The 22,408-nt window shown below is 43.5% G+C and overlaps 1 protein-coding gene and 1 long non-coding RNA gene across 13 annotated transcripts in view; one reads left to right on the forward strand and one right to left on the reverse strand.

Annotated features, from left to right (window-relative positions):
- The window catches only part of LOC128322601 (uncharacterized), a 156,098-nt gene extending 153,929 nt beyond the window's left edge, over positions 1-2,169 (reverse strand). The window contains exon 1 of the long non-coding RNA XR_008305809.1: positions 2,131-2,169. This is a non-coding gene — a long non-coding RNA (uncharacterized LOC128322601). The remainder of the gene's footprint in view (positions 1-2,130) is intronic.
- The window catches only part of DLGAP1 (DLG associated protein 1), a 575,006-nt gene that overhangs the window by 287,145 nt on the left and 265,453 nt on the right, over positions 1-22,408 (forward strand). The window lies entirely within an intron of this gene.

Below are 22,408 nucleotides of genomic sequence, written 5' to 3' on the forward strand. Positions count from 1 at the left end.
CCCTCCTTTCCCCAAACTAGGCCCTTTTCTATAACCTGACCTAGGCAGTGGCAGGAGGATGTTCACTTTCTGGCGTCTTCTTCTGAGCTGCTGGGGAATTCTGGTACAATTAAAAAGGATAAAAGATAAAAGACTAAATGCAGTTGGCACTACAAATTAAGAGGATTTTTTTTAAGACAGCAGGTGCGTGCTCTCTCTCTCTCTCTCTCTCTCTCTTCCTCTCCCTCCCTCCCTCCCTCCCACCTGTCACTTGGCCAGCCAGACAAACAGCCAGGCCCAGACCACCACAACCAGTCTCTGCTCTCAGTTCTGCTGCTGCAGTATCTCTCTGATCCTTCTCTCTCAAGGCACAAATGACTCTCTGTCTCTCTGCCTTCAAGCAGTCCCTTAAATACATTTTGAAGCCCCCTCCTTTGGCCTTCCCCCTTCATGCTCTTTCCCCCCAACCATTGGTGTCACAGTTGCCCATGACAACCCTTGATTTAAATGAGCAAGGTGATCACAAGCCAATCAGAAGCCAGTGCCAGTAAACCAATCAGCAAGTGGAAAACAGCCCTAAAAATGGTGCTAGCCATCAAATCACTCAGATCCATTTGAGCTTGAATCAGGCCCTTTATTTTAGAGGTGATTCAAGGAGATGGGGCGGCAGAAAGGTATGCCGCTGCCCCCAAGGAGCCTTTGCTAAAGGAGTGCCGGCGGGGGGGGGGGGAGCGGAGGGAAGGGTAAGTGCACCTCCCCCACCCTTAAAGTCAGATTCCAACCCCCGCCTTCGAACCGGCTGAACTGCCAGTTGTTTGAACCTGTTTAGAGTAAATGGGCCTCTGAATGGGTTCATGCATACCCCTAGGCTGAAGTGGAATTGAATGGAATGGAATCTTTATTTTGGTCATTGACAATACAACACAATAGATAAGTAGTAACCTCCAACTATCATGATTCTGCCAGTACTTTCATACAAAACACCATTTACAATATAACAATATATAGTACAATCAACACTCATGGTTTTACCAATTCCTTCCTTACACAGCTTGCAATGTGGCAAAATTTTGCAACCTTGATGGAAACGTTAATATCACTGTCAGACAAAAGGAGAGACACATAAAAGGCTGATGTCCACTTGGGTGAAGTAAAAGTGGAGGTCTGAGCAGGTTACCTTAAAAAGCTTATCTAAGTATCGGAATGTCTCTTCAGGTAGAGAGATATGTTTTCCTTAAGTCTTACTGACTCCACTCCTTAGTCCTCACCAGATCATTAGGTTGTTGACAGTGGGGTGGGGATCCGCCCTGCCAGGGGCGTAGCAAGGTTGGAGTGGGCCCAGAGACAAGATTTTAAAATGGGGCCCCCCCACTCAAAGTCCAGGGCCTCCGCACACCCCAGGCCCCCAAGGATTTAAGTCTGATATTCCAAAATAAGTATGCTGCCTGGAAATACATTTCACTGAATACACACACACACACGTCACAATATATAGTGATATACATTGAGTACTATACATTTGTTTTACTTTTAATGCCTAGAACACACTAGAAAGATGAATGATTAAAATGGGCCCCTCGCTGCAGATTAGCCAAGGTGACTTTCAACCATGCAGGGTGAGCCTATGTTTGTTTTCTCAGAATTCTGAACAAATTCAGTCAAGTTTGATTGCAGGAGGTTTTTCACAGGAGGCTTTTAAAGCCCTTTAAGACACATCTCCTCTGGAATAGAGGTGCTGCATTCACATGTTGGCCAGATTTACCCTGAAGTCCCTGCAAGTTATTGGGGAGCAGTTCACACACAAGAAAAATAAAATAAAATAAAAGCAGAAGACATGCTTCACAGTTCTCACTCAGACCTTCTGGGTTGCAAAACAACTTGAACATAAGTGCATTTATAAATGAATGAATAAAATAAATATAATACTGTTTCTTCCAGAAGTTTTTGTAATTTTCTGCCATGAAACAAGCCACTTATAGGACTTTTTAGATAGTTTTTTTTAAGCCAGCAAATTTTCCAAGCTGTTTAAAAATAAATATTCAGAGACTTCTCAGTCCCTCCCCCCCATATCAAAGCCCTATGGCAAGCAGATCCCTATATATCTGGGTGGGGTGGGTGGGGAAGGTAACCACAAAAAGGAGTTCAAACTACCTGGCAGCAGGGGGTCTTCTGCTGCAGAGAACAGTGGAGGCCTCTCTGGCTGCCTCCTCCTTCCTGGCTGGCTTGGGCCCTACTGGAGTTCAGGCTTCACAGAGGCCTACACCAGACCTCCGTGGAAGCCCCGCCCACCCGCCGATCAGCTGAGAGGCGGGAGAAAAGGAGCTCTTTGCAGCTTGCCTGCTGCTCCATTGCTGGCCAGGAGAACAAGCTGGAGAGACAGCGAACAGGGCAAGTGGCTGAGGAGCCTTGGGGCTGGGCAGGGGGCAATGGGAAGTCACGTGAGGTGCCTCTGGGGGGCCCCTCCAGGCAGTGGGGCCCCCAGACAACTGTCTCCCCTTGCCCTATCGTTGTTACGCGCCTGCGCCCTGCTTATCTGAGTTATTGTGAAGGAGACTTTATCTGGCAGGAGGGAGTTAGCTGTTCCCTTTGAAAGTGTGTTTTTATCCTGAGGTCTACTTTGCCAGCTTTTCCTTCTCTTTAATGATCAGACAAAGAGAGATTTAGGGGATGATTCCCTTCAGTCCTTTGTTTTGGTAGCCTAGGGCAGCATTGCCCAGTCCTTTGTTTGTGCTAAGTGACCGAATTGCATAGTTTGCCAAATGTGGGCATGTGCAGAGTTCACAATTCCATGAGGTATCCCAAAATGGAAGCTGTGCTCCCACAGTTCCAAATCATATAGAGGCCAGGTGCTGGTTGCAGCCCCAAGATAAGTTGTTTTGGTAACAGCTTAGATATTTGTAAATAAAGCAAATATTACAAAGAACCACATGTCTTTGATCCAAAGGCAATTAAACCTGGGAGCACTGCCCCTGAAACTACCTACTGCTTGAGGAAGTAAAAAGGGTGTTGTATATCTGGCATTGCAAACTAATGACAATAACTGCCTGCCCAAAAACTCCATCATTGCAGCTGTAAAAGAGAGATCCTAACATTTGCTCTCTTTGGCTATCTCTTTCTACAACACTGAATTGCAAGCAATCCATTATTTAAAAATCCTGCTTTCCATATTCTTAATTCCAGTGCTCCATGTTTAGATCATCAAGCAACTTTACTGGGTGATCACCTATATTTATTTAGTTATTTATTATTTTATTAATCAAATTTGTACACCGCCCCAAACTTTCATCTCTGGTCGGTTAACAATAGCATAAAACAAGTTAAAATATATACAAAAACTTAAAACAATTTAACAATTTAAAAATCACCTACAAATTAAAACCTTAAAATTTTAAGGAACTGAAAAAGCTTGGGTGAAGAGATGGGTTTTCAAATGTTTTCTAAAAATTGTCAGAGATGGGGAGGATCGTATCTCAGTAGGGAGCGCATTCCACAGTCTCGAGTCAGCAACCGAGAAAGCCCATCCCCGTGTGGCCACCAGCCGAGTTGGCAACTGGAGACAGATCTCTCCGAACGACCTCAATGGACGGTGGGGCTCATAACGAAGAAGACGTTCTTTTAGATACCCAGGGCCTAAGCCATTTAGGGCTTTATAAGTTACAAGTGAATTTCGGCCCGTTGAATAACGGGCGCTAGTAACGGCGCTCCTGGCCCCCCGCTGCCATTCCCCCTCCCTCCGCCGTCCAGCCACCCGCCCTCCCAGCTCCTTTGTGTGTCCCCCGCCCATGTTTAAGGGCCAAATCGGCCCAGGTACTTTCCCCCGCCAGGCCGGGGAGACGGGGACCGGGGGTGGAGCGGAGGCCATGTAACTTTAAAAAAAAATTGCTCCCGACGCCGCCGACCCTCCCTCCCAGCTGCCGAGTCCCCCTTACCCTGGCCCACTTCCGTCGGCCGAAGAAAGTCCTTAATTTAAGAGGCAGAGAGGAGCTTGCAAGCAGAGCTCCTCTCTGTGCAAAGCCTCTTCCCGAACTGCCGCTTTGGGCGCTTGCGCCCTTTGCGCCCAGAGCGGCAGTTCGGGAAGAGGCTTTGCACAGAGAGGAGCTCTGCTTGCGAGCTCCTCTCTGCCTCTTAAATTAAGGACTTTCTTCGGCCGACAAAAGTGGGCCAGGGTAAGGGGGACTCGGCAGCTGGGAGGGAGGGTCGGCGTCGTCGGCCAAGGGAGCAATTTTTTTTTTAAGTTACATGGCCTCCGCTCCACCCCCGGCCTCCGTCTCTTTTGGCCGAGGCGGCAGCTCCGCCGCCGCCTCGGTCAGTTTCCACCTCCTCTGCAGTCCCGGCTTCTTCAGGGCGGCCGTTTCTGGCCGCCCAAGATGGTCGCCGGGTCCTGGTGTTTGTGCCTCCCTGGCTCTGTTCTGGGCATGCGCTCTGCGCATGCCCAGAACAGCCGAGGCACGAACGCACACTTGGTGTCCGTCCACGGACGGACACCAAGCGTTTTATTAGAGAGGATAACTAGCACTTTGTATTTTGCCCGGAAACATACTGGCAGCCAGTGTAACACTATCAACAAAGGAGTGATGTAGTCTCTCCGAGATGACCCAGAGACCAACCTGGCCACTACATTCTGTACCAACTCAAACTTCCAGACTATGTACAAAGGCAGCCCCACATAGAGCACATTGCAGAAGTCAAGTCTGGAGGTTACCAACTTATGTACCACTGTTTTGAGGTCACTGATCTCCAGAAACGGACGCAGCTGGCATATCAGCTGAACCTGATAGAAAGCCCCTTTGGCCACCACGTCAACCTGTGATACCAGGGAGAGGTGTGGATCCAGAAGTACTTCAGACTGCGAACCTGTTCCTTTTGGAGAAGTGTGACCCCATCCAGAACAGGGAGATTAAAATTGTCTCTGCATTTGTGACCCCGCACAACGAGTACCTCCATCTTATCTGGATTCAGTCTCAGCTTATTCTCCCTCATCCAGCCCCTTACTGCTTCCAGGCAAGCATTTAGGGAAGAAGCTGACATGGAGAAGTAGATCTGGGTGTCATCAGCATACTGATAACACCCGACTACAAGTCCCCTGATAATCTCTCCCAGCGATTTCATGTAGTTGTCAAAGAGCTTTGGAGAAAGTATGGAGCCTTAGGGAAAACCATACTTAAGCTCAGATTTCAAAGAGCAATAGTCTCCAATTGAAACCATCTGGAATCTGGCCGAGAGGTAGGAGAGGAACCACTGTAAAACAGTGCATCCCACCCCCAACACCCTCAGACATTCCAGAAGGATACTATGGTCAATAGTATCAAAAGCTGCCGAGAGATCCAAAAGGACCAACAGAGTCACACTTCCTCTTTCAATTCCCAATTGGAGATCATCCATCAGGCCGACCAAGGCAGTCTCCACCCCATAGCCCGCCCGAAAACCAGTTTGAAATGGGTCTAGATAATCAGTTTCCTCAAAGACCGCCTGGAGCTGAGAGGCCACCACCCTCTCAATTACCTTGCCCAGCCATGAGAGGTTGGAAAAAGACCTATAGTTGCTTAACTCTGAGGGATCTAATGCAGGCTTCTTAAGAAGAGGTCTGATAATTGCCTCCTTAAGACAAGGAGGCATCCTGCCCTCCCTCAGAGAAGCATTTATGATTTCTACCAGGCCTCCTGCAACAACCTCCCTGCTAGATAGAACAAGCCATGTTGGACAAGGGTCAAGAGAACAAGTGGTAGGCCTCACCATTCTGAGTAGCTTGTCCACGTTCTCAGGAGTCACAAACTGAAACTGATCCAGTCGAACCACATAAGAGGAGTTGTTGGACACCTCCAGTTCAGACATCAAATTAATTGTGAAGTCTCCATCTAAGTCGGCCCAAATCCAAGTTATTTTATCTGCGAAAAACTATTTAAACACATCACAGCGGGTAACTGATGGCTCCAAATTCTGATTCAAGAAAGCAGGGGCACACACTAACCCCCTCACAACCTTGAACAACTCTGCTGGATGTGAACTCGCAGATGCAATACGGGCAGAAAAGAACTGCTTCTTTGCCGCCCGTATTGCCTGAGCATAGATCTTTAAATGTGCTCTATGTTGTAATCTGTCGGATTTGAGTAGAGTCTTTCTCCACTTGCGCTCCAGTCGCCTACCTTGCTGCTTCAGCCCCCGTAGATCTGAACATATAATATAGAACACATTTGAATTCTAGCATGAGAAGAGCCAATCCATTTTTTAAAAAAATCCTGCTTTCCATATTCTTAATTCCAGTGCTTCGTGTTTAGATCATCAAGCAGCTTTACTGGGTGATCACCTATATAGAACACGTTTGAATTCTAGCATGAGAAGAGCCACACACTTTCCAAATCTCTGGAGCATCTTGGTTTTAGCATGCTTCCAGACGGATGGCTTTCCCTCATTTCCTTCTATGCATTCTTGCACTGAATTGTATGTGGAATGGCAATTTATCTTTTACATTGGAGCAAATGTAGCTTTCTTTCTGATGTTCATTCTACTATATTGTGTCCATACTGGTGGACATAACATAATGAGTAAGCAGTGCTGCTTTGCCAGTTTTGTAAACTGTTTCCACCCTCCTCTCCCCTCTGCATTTTTTGCTGCTTTTGTTAAATAGCATACTTCTGGTTTATCAGATTTCCAGTTCATTGCAAATACAGTCCCCCAGAGGAAAAATATAGGTGCTCTCCCTCCTGCCTGCCTTTCCTTTAAAAGCATGGGAGAGTGTGGAGGAGGGGCAGGAGAAAGCACTAGCACTCTTCTGCATCTTGGAAGCTTGTAAGGGCAGAGCAGGCAGAAGAAAACCTCCTCAGGCAGGGGGCATAAACGTCATGGGAGTGGAGGGGCTCAAGCCCCCTCTGAGATTTCTCAGTGTCCCCACTGGGCTGGCAGGTGGGGGCGGCAGAGTTCAAGCCCTCTTCCGGATTTCCTGGAGGTGGCAATGCCCCCCCACAAGCTGCCAGGTAGCATAAGCAAGCTCTCATGCTCATCAGTCAGTGGAACAACACAGTCAGTCCTGTGTTGTCTTTGGAGGCACAGCTGCCTCTCAGAGTCCTTTCACTCTATAATTCTGATTAGAAGTAGTATAACAAGGAGAAAAGCTAGTGGTGTTCTATGCATGCAGGTGCTCTCTACCCAGAGTGACCCCATCCCCTAAGGGGGAATATCTTACAGTGCTCACATATGCAGTCTCCCATTCAAATGCAAACCAGGGTGGACCCTGCTTAGAAAAGGGGACAATTCATACTTGCTGCCACAAGACCTCTCCTCCCATGTGCCCCATGCACGCGCGCACACACACACACACACACCGGAAATGAGAAGTCAGTGCCCCTGTCCTCAGGCAATTGTTAGCAAGCAACAATTCAGAAAAATCAACTCCACAAGCATACAAAAACAAAACAAAAAAGTTTCTTTCCTGTGGACTTTGCTGTTCCGTCGTCTTTGCAGCCATAGCAACTACTCCTGTTTTAGTTTAAAGGGACACTGTCTCCCAAACAATGCAATCAGATCAGAAGGGATGCAGGAATGTGCCTCTTCTCTACCCAGACCTTCGGATAAGTTTCTTGCTTAACTGCAGATGCCCTTAAGGCATCTCCTAGCTCCTTACAGAGGAGAGCTGGTCTTGTGGTAGCAAGCATCAGTTGTCCCCTTTGCTAAGCGGGGTCCATCCTGGCATGAATTTAATGGGAGACTCCATATGAGCAGTGTAAGATATTTCCCTTAGGGGATGGGGCCGCTCTGGCAAGAGCACCTGCATGCTTGCATGCAGAAGGTTCCAAGTTCCCTCCGGGCATCTCCAAGATAGGACTGAGAGACTCCTGCCTGCAATGTTGGAGAAGCTGCTGCCAGTCTGTGTAGACAATACTGAGGCAGATGGGCCAACAGTCTGACTCTGTATTCGGCATGGTCAGGGCAAGACCAAAGAAAATAAATAAGGAAAAACCAGGAAGGACTGAGTGTGCTGCTGTTGCCTCCAGGTGGCAAAAAAAATTATAACAGTGATAAAGCTCTTACTGGATTTACAGTATTTTTTTCTTTTAAAATTTCAATCATTGATGACTTGGAGTAAAGTGACAAAGACTTGTTCAAATGCAGAAGTAAGAGGGTGTGCCCTTGGAAGCCATCACATACTCAGAATTCCACTCCTGCTCAGACAAGTTGTGCTATGGTTCATCTACACTTTTCTTCATCATGCAAGCTTTCCCACTAAGATTTTCATTTCAGAATATCTATGAAAAGAAATGAGTGTTTTGCACTATCAGTGCTAATAACATATAGAATGTGGATGATGTCATATGATCAGCCCGTAAAAATCTCCCAAAAGGATCTGTGTTCATGACTGATGGAATACATCATCGTCTGGAAGGGCCCTTAATCTAATTTATCCCTAGGCCAGTGATGAGTTTGAGTTCTGCTTGCAAAGGCATAGGTTGTTTATTATTCCAAACCTCAGTATGTTACTTTGAAGTAAAGCCCACTGATTTAAATGGATTTATTTAGAAGTAGTGTATTTAGGGTCAAATGTGAAGGTGCTCATTAACTTTTGAAAGGCTTAAACAGATTTCCCTCCCCTCTCCCTGCACACTTAGAAGAAGTAAGACTCTGAGAAAGCTTGAGAATCTGTTCCTTTTTTGCCTTCCTTCATAAAAGGAATTAATGGATAATCAACCAGTGAGGCTTCAATGTGCCATTAAAAAACAAACAAACGAAACCTTTCCCTGGTTTGGATGGATGTGATGACTCTCTGCAACTAAACAGACCTTCTAATGCTCCCTAAACTTAAAGCTGTTTTGCAGTTTTGTTGATAAGCATCATCTATATATAACTTTGCACTTTAAATATCTAACACATTTCAAGAAGGCTAAGATATGAATCAAATCACAGCAGTCCCAAAACATGATTAAAGGACCTTTGGGCCCTTAGCAACCAATCAAATAAAACAAAGACATACCATGTCCTTGAGATGAAATCCTGCTGCACCATTTCTGCAGTTATGAACTCAGCTCTATACAAAGGCACTGAATGCCAAACCAAGGACTAGTTGCAGATGTGTGTATCAAGATTTATTTTTCTTTAACCTTGCCTGAGGATATTACATGCAACTTCACATACAAATGAGAATCTGCATATGAGAAAGAGCCCCAGACAGTCCAGTGATGTAAAGTGAGCTCTATGTTCTCCCAAAAGAATGCATACCCTCCAGCATTTCATTGATCAAGTAGGGAAATGCCTGTGAATGTGTAGGGGTGTGGCCAAGCAACCTGGGAAAGATAATTCTGAGTCCAGTCATGCCACACATGGAAAATGGGTAAGAGCAATTCATGTAGAAAGTTGAACAAGGCTTCACCAATTGGCAAAAACAGGGCTTGGCAAGAAGAGTGACCTAACAGACAGATTTCAGAAAATAGGGGCTGTCCCTGGGACAGGTGGAACCTATGTGAGTGTCCATTTCGTGAGTGCACATATTTAGAATTATACCAGAATGAATGACGGTAGTTCTTTCTCTGGAACAGCCCAATTGCCTTCTGTAAGATTTTGTGAAATTGGTCCATTGAAATAGAACCTGATCTCAGTCTTTGCTCTTTGCATAGCACATCTGCTAGTTTTGGCTCAGTGGTAGAGCATCTGTTTTGCAAGCAGAAGGTCCCTGGCTTTTCTAGGTAGGGTTGGGAGAGACTCCTGCCTGAAACCTTGGAGAGCCACTGCCGGTCTGAGCTAGATGGGCCAATGGTCTGAGGCCGCTTCCTATGTTCCTAATGCTGGCTTAAGATTTCAGCAAACTGTCATAATATGATGATGTGTGATATAGCTGCAGCTCAGTAAGCTGTATGTGACATTCAGGGAGTTAGCAGCTCATCTTCATATTCTCCCAACAGCAGTTGGGGTATAAAAATAACAGTTTTTCTTTTTACCTCTGGATTTTTTGTTTATTTTATTTTTCCATTTATATACTGTTCTTTCTCCAAGAAGCCCAGAGCAGTATACATGGTTATGTTTATCCTCACAACAACCCTGTGGAGTAGGTTAGGTTGAGTGAAATGTGACTGGCCCAGTGTCACCCAGTGAGTTTCATGACTGAATGGGGATTTGAACTCAGGTCTTCCCAGTCCTAGTCTCACACTCTAACCACTATACCTCACTGCACTGAGGATGGAATTGGACTGTATGGCCTAAAAGGCCTCCTCCAGTTCAGTGATTCTATGAGTGAGTGTGTCTGTGTGAAAGCACTGAAATCTGGACTGAACAGCTATAAGTTAGTATTTAGATAAATTTGGTTAGAAATGTGGAAAACATTAAATATGGATTCTGAAATCGTTTCTCTGGAGGTAATCTCATTGGAAAGAAGAGCTGGATTATTATGAGGTGCTGATGTGCTCTTTTGGGGGCCTTTTAGGCTAAGGTTATAAAGCAGACAGTTTTCCAGAAAGCCACAACCACAGGCTTAAATCCAAATAAAAATATATTTTATCGAATACAGAGTAGAGGCTTGGATATGGTAAACACACAGGGCACTTCCACATGACACTGAACACACAAAGTGGACGTGTGTCTGGACACTAATGCTTGACCTCTGCTATGTTGACTCTTTAAATGTATATGCTAAACAGAGAGGTGCGGGAAGGAAAAAGGATGTTAAGAGGGATAGAGGGGAAAGGATTTCCGAGTAAGTTTGGGCATAGAAGGACGACAGGGTCAGCAAAAAGGTCAAGAGAAGGTGCAGGAGTGGGAGAGAGAAAGACAGACCTGAACGAGTTCAGGGAGCTATCTGGAGATCTAGGGAGGGAGTGGAGAACACAGAGGGACAGAGTGGGAGAGAGAGGGCATGCCTGCCGAGTGGGCTCAGTAGAGAGAAATAAACAGAGTTGGTCCAGAGGACCAGAGAAGGAAGTGTAAGGAAAGCCCTAATGAGTTTGGGTAGAGAAAGCAGACCAATCAAGCCCATCAAGAGAAGGGAGTGGAACAGAGAAAACTGAATGAGTTTAGGTTAAGGCATCAGGAAAGAGCAGGGAGAACCAGCTTTGTTTTATGATGGGAAGGCTGCAGCTCAGTTTCCTGGCTATGGAGCGAACTTAGGGGTGGAGCTCTGTGAATGAAGGGGAGCAGTTGCAAACTGGAATGGCTCTCTTTGACCACAAGGCTTAGGCAGATCCAGGGAAGAGAGCTGAGTTAAGTAGCTATCACCCAGGTGAGGAATGTGAAAAATGTGAGTCTGCGCTCCAGAAGAGACACAGCCATGGATTCCTGATTTGGATGTCTTCATGACAGCTTCAAAGAGGCCACGTGGAAAGTCTATTTTTGTGTGTTGGGGAGCCCTTTGCAGACTCATATAAGGCTAGGATGTGGTAACCATGCCTCCTAACTTGCTTAACTTCCTAGGCTTCCTCTTGTTAAACACCATCCCTTTCCTGGACACACACACTCTCAAACATGTTGGAGGTAATTACTTATATAGCAGAGTATCTCAGGAGCTAACTCACTCCCATTACAGCAGAAGTTAACAGGGTCTCGGGAGCAACAGCTTGTAAATGATAAGCATGGAGATTCACTTAAGGTTAAACTAATCTACTTTATTCAGAAGTCCATGATGATAGAAAAGACCTGTATCTTAACAGCTGGCTACATGTTGGTCAGAGAGAGACCTATAGAAGCATGGTGCTCAAAGAGAGTTCTAGAAGCATTCTGGGGAGGGGGGGGAGGGGGAGGACACTCCTAGGAAGTTCCTGAGTAGATTCTATCAATAGAGGTGTCATAGAGGCAAAAATAAATAGGAAAAGAGGAGGAGACCCTAGCTATCTATCTCTACTCCCATTGCCCCTAGTGGTCATTAGGGTTACTGGCACAAAAGGTCGATGCCATCTTGAATTGAATTGAATCGCCAACAAAACACAGGTCACGCCAGACTAGGTACCTCTGTGTGGATGCCAAGGGGATATACAGAAATTTCAGTTCCTGGACCATAAAGTAAGGCTGCCATATATTTTGATCCTGTTTTGGCCCTTTTGGTAAGGAATAGATTTTTACAAAGAATTGTTATTGATTTTCCTCTTTCCCTTGAAGCATCACAGACTTAAGTAAAGAAACCAAGTAATAGGTAGTGTGGAATTATATCATGTGGTAGTGTGGAATTGTATAGTGTAATAGTGTGGAAGTTTGGGATTATATTCCAAACTTTCTTGGTATGTGTGTGTAGTCTTAAACTCACGTGTGAATTATCATTATGTTTGGATTGGGATTCTCCCAGGGTTGGATTGCCTAGTGACTGTGGTGTTTATGTTGAAATGTATGTATTTTTACGTTCTGCTGTCCTTAGCTCCTTTGATTCTGCTATGCAGTACACATGCTTTTGTGCTGTGGGTTGATCACTGTGGGGGATGGTATATGAATGATCCTGCTTTACAGTGAGTCGTTTTGATGACATGGCCTTTTGGCCTATTCTTGTGCTTGGATTCTATGTGGCACATGCTATTTTTATAACATGGTGAAAATAATATTAGTTGGCAATTTCTACCATTTCTAAATGTCACTGTTGTTGTCATCCCTGCTCTTCTTACTGACCAAAATAATTAACAGTGATTTGTACTTGTAAAAAAGAACTTTCACTGTGTCTGCTTTCAATAAACAGGAGTTATTCATCAATCCATTAAGGAGTTTGTGTGGGAGAAAAAGATGCACACAGAAGCTGTTTGAGTAAGTTTTGGCAAAGAACTCTGGGCACTTCTCATGAGCTCTTAATTTGGTTTTTCAGTACTCGGTTCCACTTGCCCCACTCCTCTGAGAGTTGAGACGTTTCAGGGGCCCTCGGTGCCTTGGATTCTGGTTTCCTTTGTAAATCCTGCATCCTGAGGTGCTGCTGCTCCCTGCCTTGGCTTCTTCAGTTTCTATTTTTTCTATAACTCCTCTTTGAGTCTCTCCCTCTAGCTAGCTGTGTGCTCTTTTTACACTGACTTCACACACACACTCACTCACTCACCCCCACACACATACTCTCTCTCGTTCTCTCGCTCTCTCTCACTCGCTCTCTCTCTCACACACACACCCCTACACTTCTTTTAAGGGTGGGGGAAATGGGGGCTGAGGTAATACTACACATTCCCCTCAATCCTGCCAGAAGGCAGAAAATGCATGCCATTTTCACATAAGGTCAATGACAGCCTCCTCTAGAATGACAACCATCTTGGATTATCTAGATCATTAGCATTGTTCAAATCTCTTCACCCATTAGCCAGTGATGAAACTTGCCACAATCTCACAATAGTATTTTCAATACAACACAGAGTTGAATTTTTAATGTGGTTTTTGGTGAATTTCAGTAAATAGTACAAAGTAGAATCTGTATTTGTGTTGTTTTTTGTTGCACTTCTAAGAGCTGATGCACATGGATAGGAAAAATGCATGTGGTACAATCTCCAGAAAGAGAACTGTATGAATGCTTACCAACATCATATATTCTGTACTTGTGGAGACGTGTGCAATTTTCTTTTTAAACATGGGGCATTTTCTCACATACAGTTCCTGATCTGAACTGTGTAGTTGTACAGTCCTGAGAAGACAATGCCACATGATTTTCCCCTGAGTATTGACTAACCTGTAATTATCAGTGTTGATATATGTGAATGTGTGAGCACATCTTTACATAAGGATGCATGTATGGACTTATTACTCAGAAGGCAACATCCAGACTAAATTAGTCCTGACTAAAGCCTGCTGAATTTAATGTCACTTAAGTTAGTCATGACATACTTGATTTCAGTGGGGCTTAGTCGCAATTGACTAATCTGGATGTTGCCCAGTAACTCCCATATGAAGAGCCAGCATGGCATAGTGGTTAGAGTGCTGGACTAGAACCGGGAAGACACGAGTTCAAATCCCCATTCAGCCATGAAGCTCACTGGATGACTCTGGGCCTATCATGTACAGCTGTCCCTTTAAGCTGTGCTGCTGCGTGGGCACACACAGACCTCCAACCAACCCGCAGACCGATCCCAAAGAGCCACTCAGTGCTCATTCGCCCTCTTGCCACCACTGGCTGCTGCTCCTGGCCCTCCCAGACACAGTGCCATTTCCTCTGCTGCTGCCCCCCCCACTGTTGCTGCTGCTGCCCCCCCCCCACCGCCTTTCCCCGTTGCCTGTAATCCTCAGCTCTAGTCTCAGGTGCTGTTCTGCTCTCCCTGCCCCTCCTCCTTTCCCCTGCTGCCATGTGGGTTCCCCACTGTTGCGGCTCAAGAGTCCAAGCAGCAGGGGAAGATGGAGGGAGTGGGGAGAGCAGAGAAGCAACCGAGCAGAGCAGCAACCGAGACTTGAGCCGAGGAATACAGGCAACGGGGCAAAGGTCGGGGGGAATCAGAGGGAATAACTACCAGTTTCCATTTCCGCTCATGCTAGCTTTCCCGCTTACCATGTTGTGCAAAGCACAAAAGCAGCATGGGGAAGGTGCAGAGGACTGAGCCTGTAAACAAACAAGCCTTTGGGAGAGCTGTTGTAATGTACATTTTTCTCCTTTCCTCCCTTATTATTCTCTCCCCCTTTCTGTTCCGAGGCAATGGTCTGTCTGTTAACACTTGTTCTGCAAAGGGGATGGCTTTCAACTTAGATTAGAACGTCATAAATGAATAATAGACAGACACCCAACTGCAGGGCTGGTATTGATCCCCCCTCCTTCTTTTATGATAGCCAGCCTAATTCGGTCATTGTTCAACAGGTCAAAGATTCTCCCAGAAGGAGCAAGAAAGTGTGCAGGCTGCTCTCAGATGATTTGAAATCTCCTTATGTCTCCAGTTGCTCCCTCACATTCCCAGCACAAGACACGAGTTGTTGCTAGAGGCTGCTGATTAACATCAGTTAAGTGCCTCTGTCTGCAATCTTACAGCTGCAATTACTTAAGAGGAAGCCCATTGAACTGAATCATTTACTTCTGTACAATCCAATTTGTTTACTGCAAAGCAACGGAACAGTTCAGGGCAGGGAGAGAGACCCCCGAGAGCCCCTGAAATGTTTCTTCTTTGGGTGAGGAAGCCACCCTTTATATTTTCAGTTGCCAGACGATGTGAGGAGGCTGCTTGTTATATGTTAACTATTGGGCACCTCTTCGGCATGAATAGCTGAGGAGGGTCAGGGAAGACAAGACTCTCAGCATTGACCAGTCAATGGCTGGTCATCGGGCTATACCTCAGATGTACCACAACCACAAATAGTTGTGCAGGTAAATCAGGATTTATTTTTTAAAAAACAAACAAACCCAAATTGTGTAACTTTGGATTAAAAACATCAAATTTACTGTGGCCATGCAGCATTGCCTAAATGTCATCAGGTATAGATGTACTGTCGTATCCACTCCAGCTCTGGGGCGGGGGGGGGGATGTGTGTGTTTTCTGAAAATTGTCCTCTGAAAAAATTTTCAGTCTCCCCAGTTACGCCTCATTAGCTTCACCACTGCTAACTGGAGAGTCTGCTAGCAATGGGGGAAAGGCGGGGTGGAGTTGGGTGGGGAGAAATTGGAGGGAATACCAACTTTGAGTCTGGGACCAAGCACTGGAGCACACCTTGGAATTCAGAGAGTAAATAACACCACTCCCCAATCTATTTCCTAGCACAGTTCAAAATAATAGTGATTTTAACTTTTAAAGCCCATACACTGGGGCTCTGAGAATGGTGACAAAATAAATAAATAAGTAATGGGGTGGCCAGAGCACATGCGTGTATGGTATCTATAGTGGCATATAATAATGCACATGTGTGCACATTGCCTTGATACTGCCACCCAGAGCAGAACTCATTCTGCTTACACTGATCGGGGGGAAATTAGAGGTAACACTGGTCACATCTGTCTCAGCCTAACCTACCACACAGGGTTGTTGTGAGGATAAACATAACCATGTACACCACAACTGGACTCCTTGGAGGAAAAGCAAGATATAAATGCTGTTGTTGTTGTTGTTGTTGATGATGATAATAATAATAATAATAATAATACAATGGCTAACAACTGGGAAAACTCATCTCATAATGAAAGACCCAGCAAAAGGTGCAGTTCCAAGTAATTATAGACCGATCACCTGCCTGCCAACCATGTTCAAATTATTAACTGGAATAATAGCAGATGAAGTGATGCAACACTTATTAACTAACAAACAGCTTCCAGTTGAACAGAAAGGAAATTGTCTGAACACCAGAGGCACAAAAGACCAGCTGCTGATTGACAAAATGATTTTAGAAAACTGCAAGAGAAGAAAAACAAATCTAAGTGTTGCATAGATTGACTACAAGAAAGCCTTTGATTCACTGTCTCACACATGGATACTAAAATGTTTAGAAACAACTGGTGTCAGCAAAAACATTCAGATATTTATAAAAAAAGCAATGAGCATGTGGAGTACATAGTTAACAATCAATGGCGAGACACTTGGACAGGTTAGCATTAGAAGAGGCATTTTCCAAGGGGACTCACTATCCCCTCTGTTGTTTGTAATCGCCATGACCCCACTTTCACAAATACTAAACAAAACAGGCCTTGGATACCAAACATCTAAAACATCCAGTCAAATCAACCATCTGCTGTACATGGACGATCTGAAGTTGTATGGAAAGTCCCAGTCAGAAATCGAATCACTGCTAAACACTGTCCGTATATTCAGTAGCGATATAGCAATTGAGTTTGGACTAGACAAGTGTGCTGCATTAATAATGAACAGAGGGAAAATAACAAAAACAGAAGGAATAGAACTGCCCAATGGAAGCAACATCAAGAACCTGGAAGAGAAAGAACATTACAAATACTTGGGCATTCTCCAGGCAGATAACATCGCACACATTGAAGTTAAAAGAAAAATTGGAAGTGAATACATCAGGAGAGTTAGAAAAATCCTCAAGTCAAAACTCAATGGCGGGAACACCATACAAGCCATCAACACCTGGGCTATACCTGTTATCAGATACACTGCAGGAATAATAGACTGGACCCAGGCAGAGCTAGAGACGCTGGATCGTAAGACCAGGAAAATCATGACCATCAATCATGCTCTGTACCCCCGCAGTGATGTCGATAAGGCTATACCTCCCTTGTAGCTCAGGTGGAAGAGGAATGCTTCAAGTCCATCAAACAGTAGAGGAGGAGAAAAGAGGCCTTGAAGAATATATCAAGGACAGTGAAGAAGAAGCACTTAAAATGGTCAATAACGTGAAACTATTCAACACCAATGAAAGAAAGCAGGCCTACAAGAAAGAACAAGTCAAGAACCGAGCAGAAAAATGGAGAAATAAGCCCCTGCATGGTCAATATTTGCACAATATAAGTGGAAAATCAGACATCAGCAAGACCTGGCAATGGCTTAAGAATGGCAACTTGAAGAAAGAAACAGAGGGTTTAATACTGGCTGCGCAAGAACAGGCACTAAGAACAAATGCAATAAGAGCAAAAGTTGAAAAATCCACCACAAACAGCAAGTGCCGCCTTTGTAAAGAAGCAGATGAAACAGTGGACCACCTAATCAGCTGTTGTAAAAAGATCGCACAGACTGACTACAAACAAAGGCATGACAAGGTAGCAGGGATGATACACTGGAACATCTGCAAAAAATACAAGCTGCCTGTAGCCAAAAATTGGTGGAACCATAAAATTGAAAAAGTTGAAGAAAATGAAGATGTAAAAATATTATGGGACTTCCGACTACAAACAGACAAACATCTGCCACACAATACACCAGATATAACTGTAATCGAGAAGAAAGAAAAAGAATTTAAAATAATCAACATAGCAATACCAGGGGATAGCAGAATAGAAGAAAAAGAAATAGAAAAAATCACAAAGATCTACAAATTGAAATTGAAAGGCTGTGGCAGAAAAAGACCAAAATAATCCCAGTGGTCATTGGCGCCCTGGGTGCAGTTCCAAAAGACCTTGAAGAGCACCTCAACACCATAGGGGCCACAGAAATCACTATCAGCCAATTACAAAAAGCAACTTTACTGGGAACAGCCTATATTTTGCGACGATATCTATAATAACCAGCAGTATTGATGATAAAATTCAGCCAGCCCAGGTCCTTGGGAAGGACTCGATGTCTGGATAAAACAAACCAGTCAATAACACCTGTCTGACTGTGTAAACAAGAAATAATAATTAATAATTATAATGAAATAATTAATATAATATGAAGTAGCCAGCATAAACCAGGGGCAGAGCTTTCCTGTCACCTGACATAATATCAAAGCCTACTTTTCAAAAGGACTTCACAGATTTCCTTTGCCAGTTACATTGTACTAAGTAATAAAGTGATGAGAAATGAAGTGACGTGCATTCATGTGTCAGTGAACCATTTACTAAAAATCCCTCATAGCCAAAACAACACCAAAAGTGTATATTAGTTGTTGCTAAATGATACAATCATCTGTACACCTGTACAAGTATCCCTGTTAAAACATATTTAGGTTTACCACAGCCCAAGCAGTGACTTCATTCAATCATGTTTACGAAGGTGTACTTGAGTTTCAGCCAAATAGGTGACCTTTCTTCAAACTTGACCAAGGTGTACCCTTATCTGCCTCATTTCTGGTCACTGCAGGCATCACGAGCATCACTGGATGAGTGTCTGGGTGGAAGGATGAATGTATTCCGTGATGGCCTGTAATGTAATGTAATTTTCTTCTTTCATATCATCTTGAATAGAGAATCCTTCTATGTGCTGGAATCTGAAAACTGAAGTTTATTTTCTCAGTGAAAAGAGGCCATTGTGCTGTTGCTTAGAGAAGCCTGTTCACTGTGTAGCCATCTATTCCAACTAAAAGGGTTGAGGGGAGACCGGCACAACTTATTATTCACCTTACTAAAGGAAAAGGTAAAGTGTGCCGCCGAGTTGTTATCTAGGAGCTCATTAAACGTCTTGGTTTTGCTGCCTGCCTTTAACTAAAAAAACAACAACACATGGCAGGGTATATTGTAAAACTCCTGGCAAATAGCTGCATTTTATTTTGTGTGTCATGAGTTAGACAATCCTGCTCCTAAAGCGTGAAGATTATTATAAGTGTAATGGCCTTTTAAATGGTCTAAGTGCTAGAGGAATTCCTGTAATGATGTCATTTGTGTGGGCATGGCAAACGTAGCATTCACAGGTTTTCCATGAAGAATCCTGTATGAAAAATTCCCTAGTTTTACAGTTCCATGTTACTGAAATCAAATTGAAAAGTTCAGCCTTCCCTATTATTAACAGACAAAAGAATTCTTTCTTTTTGAAGGCACATCTCTTATCAGATGAATTAGTACTCTAGCATTCAGCCCTCTTATTAACAAGGTAGTACTTTAAAACATTCTGCGCTCCAAGGGATGCCTCCAAGATGTTTTTGGAAAGCATCAAATGAGAATAAAAGATTTAAATACAACATGCTGCCTGAATTGGTTGTGATGGCTGCATGAGAAATTGCCAAGGCGTTATTATGACTAAAAGCAATTCATTTAGGCTAACTTTCAAGTGTACATTCCCAGGAAGAATGGGAAGAGGAATGCAGCTGTGGTGATCAGAGCTGACAGCTTTAATAAAGAGAGCTGCTGAAGCTCCAGTGTGCACTGGAGGTGAACAAAGTACTGCAGGTACTTCAAAAACTAAGGAACATCTTTTAGCCAGAAATATAAGAACAAAAATGAAATAGTGTTTCATGAGCATCAGAGTATTCTTTGGAGGGAGGGAGCCATTTTTACTGCGTACTTATTTAACTATTAGAAATAACAGCATGACAAACCACTCTAGAACTACAGCAGGAATTGAGGGAAAATAATTAATAAATTAAAGCAGATGTTTAACTCATTAAATTTAATTTTGCAAGCCCTTTTATTATGTTATATTTTGTAATGTTTATTATCTATAAATATATTGCTAACTGCTAACAGAGCACACAGATAGGTACAGAGCCTCTGCAAGCTCCTGTTAAGGATGGGAGTATTGGGAGGGATCACAAAAGAGGCCCAAAAATGTTAGCTTTGGAGATAAACCTTGGACCTCTTCCCCAGAACTAAAAACCACCCCTGAAGAACAGAGAATATGTATGCTTTCCAGCCACTGTATGGTTGAACAAAGGTTACAAAAGGAGGTGGTTCTCCTGTTGTCAACCAACAGGGCACAGCCAATAACATTAAAAGTTTGAGAGGGAAGAAGGTGAGAGAATGAATTGAGAGAAGGGGGTGTGGCAAGAAGGAAGCAAGGAAAACCATTGACAGAAGGCAACACTTGGTGTTAATAGTTTCACAAGACACAGGCTGTATAACGGAAAAAGAGGAAATGCCAAACAAAAACCAAAAAGAGGACATCTTAGAAACAAAAAGAAACTAATATTAACAAAAAAGAAAAAAATATACTATATAGGTCAAGAAAACTCTTCTGACTAGCCCCACAATCCTACATTTCACTTTTCTGCTGTTCATCAATGCCCTATTCTCCTTCCTCACCAATTTCACATACAAGATTTCAGAACTCAAAAGGCCTTTCTTGTAGTTGATTTCACTTGTTTAAAATATTTATATACTGCTTTTCAACAAAACAAAAGTTCACAAAACTGGTTACAAACTAAAAGTAATGAAAAAGGTGCTTCCCTGTTCTGAAGGGTATCACAAACCCTCCTCAAAAGAAAGAGACAAGGTAGACACACCAGCAAATGGCTACTGGAAACCATGCTTTGATGAGACGAAGAGGCGCAGTTGCTGTCACCCTTTTAAATATAAGACAGCAACCACTTAAAAGGTGCCTCCACCCATTTTGCAAGGATGACATCACTTTTATACTGGATTATTCTGTTGTGTTTAAAGAATAGCTGCTTACAATGATACCACGTTAAGACAAACTACATGTTAAGACAAACTATTAAATGCATTGAAAAGAGACTTTAGGGAAGGATGATGTATTTTTCTATACCAGCTGGATAAAATGATTCAACTTTTAAAATGTGGCTACTCTTTCACAGACCATTATTAATAATGTAATTATTGCCCAGAGCATCTCTATATCTTTTTCTCTAAGGCATACCTGTCTCTATTCCCATGCATGGCAGCTCTCGCAAGAGTTCACAAGCGAGCTACTTCCAAAGAGAGAGGAAAATGGCAGTGAATAGGCTTACGGGTGAAGGGGGAAAGAAAATGGAGGTGGGAGAGGAAGACAGTGGCGGTGGCAGGCAGGCGGGGGGGGAGATAGTGGCAGTGGTGGGCGGGAGAAAAAAAGAAACAGTGGGTGGCGGGTGGAGAAAGAAAACACTGGTGGGCGGGGGAAGAAAGCAGTGGCGGCAGGTGGGGAATGAAAACCACGGCAGGGGGTGGGGGGCTGACAACAGAGGAAAACCCAGTGGGAGGGGGGAGAACTAGAGGTTCTGATGCTGAAACATTAAAAATACACACAGTATATGTAGAGGATAAAAACAAACAGGGATGTAGGTGCTGGTTATATACAGATGAACATTTTAATCCTTTGCAAAATTGTCTCCCTTCAAAAGGACTCAAAATACTCAATGTGAATGGTAAAATGCCAAGAAGACTGGCCCCTAGTACTACAAGGAACTTAAAACTTTAGGAAGAACACTGTTATGTGTTACCAAATGGCCTTATGCCTTAGAGGTGCAAGACTCAACTCTAGGACTGCAAAGTCCATGGGCAGGTAAAGCAGCAAGGAGTTGCAGTGTTGAGCCCATGAACGTCCCAAGGGGTTGGAACTCCAATTATGTCTTGAGGGTATATATGGGACTTTGAGTTCAATATTTGCAGCTGGCAAACCTTTAAAAAGTGGCGCATACAGTTCTAGTCTGTCAGTATGCTTTTCATTCTTAATAAATAAATGCATTCTTAGGTCTCCAGTTTGAAGTAGACAACTTCAAACAGCTCTACCCATTTCTTTTTCATTATACAGAAGGTAAAATCTCAATTTTTAAAAATATGTTCAAAGCTTACTATATCTAAAATTAGGGAGCAGAGATTTCGGCTCTTTTCCTACATGTGTTGATCAGCAACTATGTCCTAAAATATCTGGCATTAAAACCACCTCCACATTAGTTCTCTTGCTAGAAATTGTGTGATATTAAAACTGCATGGCTAAAATATGATTTCTTTAAAAGCTTTGTGACATTGACCTATTGAAATTGCTGTTGATAAAAACTGACACTATAGTCCTTACAATCACTCAGTGTCACATCATATATCTGAAATTAAGAACGATTAAGCCCTTATGAATGACCCACAGCTTTTTCTCATATTACTCACTGAGATGTTCTTTGCCATATTATGAGTTCCATTTTTAAAAAAAACATTTCCCCCATTTTATTAGTGTATTTAAAAAATACATGCAATTACCCATATTTTAAGCTAATGTGACAGCACCCAGACTAATCTATTACTAAGTTCCATTGAAATTAATGGGGAAAGTTAGCCATAAATAATTTGACTCGTTGATTT

This window comes from Hemicordylus capensis, chromosome 4, assembly GCF_027244095.1.
Source record: "Hemicordylus capensis ecotype Gifberg chromosome 4, rHemCap1.1.pri, whole genome shotgun sequence".
Taxonomy (NCBI): domain Eukaryota; kingdom Metazoa; phylum Chordata; class Lepidosauria; order Squamata; family Cordylidae; genus Hemicordylus; species Hemicordylus capensis.